At 34.2% G+C, this 2,259-nt stretch overlaps 1 long non-coding RNA gene across 1 annotated transcript; it reads left to right on the top strand.

The window, feature by feature from the left end:
- Window positions 1-1,067: 1,067 nt before the first annotated feature.
- LOC120082063 lies at window positions 1,068-1,928 on the top strand. The gene is made up of 4 exons (XR_005483031.1): window positions 1,068-1,207; window positions 1,552-1,617; window positions 1,691-1,753; window positions 1,908-1,928. It is a non-coding gene; the product is annotated as an uncharacterized LOC120082063 (long non-coding RNA).
- The last annotated feature ends 331 nt before the right edge of the window (window positions 1,929-2,259 follow it).

Here is a 2,259-nt window from a genome sequence, read left to right as displayed (position 1 = left end):
GATAGCATTCATTTTAAGAATTACATTGCTAAGAACTGGTCCCCTGTTGACCTAGGTACTAGATATGTTTGTTGAATTGTTATTGGAATCGTTGGCTAGTTTTGGTGGCTTAATTGTTCTTGTTGAAATGATGTAGATGAACAACAGAAGATTTCTGAAAGTGATAAAGATGCGGTTCAGAAGAACATTCTTCCATTCTTGTCACAAGTTCCATCTTTGTTGAGGTAAGTGTCTGTTGTCGATTTATGTATGATGTAAAATAGTGGTTGAAGACTGCCTTTTTGAATATTTTGGGTATAATAGAAGTTTGAGAAACTCATTGTTCTATGAACAATATTTTTAAATTTGGTAACTTCCAAAAATAATTGACTATGACATTTGTGGATCTGAATTCTTTCTGTTGCTTCAACATCGTGCATATGCAGGGTACAACTTGGGGAGGTCTTAAAGTATATCATTCATGCTAATTATTCAGAGCAATGGTCGTGTTTTCTTGATTGGGTGAAAGAAAATTTACAAGCTTTAGACGTTTATGGGGTTTTATCTGTGTTGCAAATTCTTGCTAGAAAATATGAGTGAGTATATTATGTTTTTTAGTTATGGGCTTTTCCGATCCTGTTGTCTATTTTTCTGATCTAATCAAAGGTCTTCTGATTCGATTTTTCTTCTGTGTAGTTTGAATGTTCTTTAGTTATGAAGCAGTAGCAATGTGAATAAGTTGAAATTTACACCCGAAACAACGAGAATCTGATGCTAAGTTTAGAACTAAGTTCAATTTCTTTTAATATTTTTTAATGGGTTTTCTTTTTCTTTTGTGCTAATCAATGATGCTTGCTTCCATGTTATTGTGAGGAACGTATACTCCAGGGCCACTAGGAATAATTGTCCATGGATAAGTGTTCTTTGGGTTTGGTATTTGCTTGTTCTCAAACGTGTGCGTGCTTTCGAAGGTGAATTTTGTTTCCGTAAGTATAGACAACCACACCCTTTCTCTGTAAGTATTGGTTTTTTTTTCTTCTTTTTTTTTTTTTAGAATGAAACTCTAAGTATTGAATTTTTTCAATGATGCTTGCTTCCATGTTATTGTGAGGAACCTTTTTTAAACTCTACATTATTTCTTGTCAATTATTCATTGTAGCAGAATAGTTCTTGCACCTCGCTCATTCGTGCACTTTTGACGGATAAAAGGCCTGAAGAAATCCCAATGGTGATGACTGAATATGTTCTTGCTTTCTGAGTAACTTTGTTTGAGTAGCTTTCTTCATAGAATATATTGATGTGCTCGGTGGTAGCTTTACATCAAGATAAATGGATATTGTTAATGAATTAGAGGCTTTATTCCACAGATTGTAAGGAGTTATTTGAACATGGTTCCTTACCTTGAGAGTATTTCTTAGCTTCTCTGCTCCCACCCACACACACAAATACTAAGCTATCATCAATGGCAATTGTTCCTGCTGTTATAAGAGCATGTGTAGTTGATTGTTCTATTTTGTATAAAATGGACGATCCACAACTTTTTCTAAACTATGTTCCTCTATCTTCTTGTAGTTTGTGGAATCATTGCTAAGCAAGCTTGTGGATGAAGTTGAGAATCGCTTTTCCAGCCTTGAACTGGTATGTAGATTCAACAATCTTGTTTCATTTTTTGATTCACATTTTGTTTATTTCCCTCCTATTTTGCAAACAGACAAAAACAACTCCAAAAGATGTAGTTGCGGCTACTTCACAAAGAATGAAATCCTCATATGAGGTCAACGAAAGAGAACATGAAGAGATTGGATTATCATTTGCTCCCGTCTTTCTTCTTTTTCTATTCCTTTCCTTTTTTATAGGAGTGCTTCAAGATCGTTTTTAGTGTTGATGTTGTAAAATTCTTATTGGTTAGTGTGGTATTGTGCTTTTAGGACATGGAAGAAATGAGAGGCAATTCATGAGATTTTTCGTAAAACTGCAGAAGAACGAGTAAGCTAGAAGAGAGGGCTGGTGAATTGATTGGAGCTCGGGAAGTTAAAAATTTCGATCAATTTCATAAGTCAGCAAAAAATCCTGTAAAAACAGAGGATCTTGAGTTGTTGAAGCTGATTTGGAGCTCTTGAGTGGTTTTTAAAAGCTTCAAAACTTGAGGTTAGTTAGTTTAGAGGTTAATTTGAAGTAATATATGTGAAAACCGAAAACTGAAATGAAATTGCTAAAATTTGAAGAAATTAAAGCTAGTATTATTATTGGACAACAATCAGAAATTGAGGGGAAAATGGG

The sequence above is a fragment of the Benincasa hispida genome, chromosome 7, assembly GCF_009727055.1.
Source record: "Benincasa hispida cultivar B227 chromosome 7, ASM972705v1, whole genome shotgun sequence".
In the NCBI taxonomy this organism is placed as follows: domain Eukaryota; kingdom Viridiplantae; phylum Streptophyta; class Magnoliopsida; order Cucurbitales; family Cucurbitaceae; genus Benincasa; species Benincasa hispida.
This window is presented reverse-complemented; position numbering and strand designations above follow the sequence as displayed.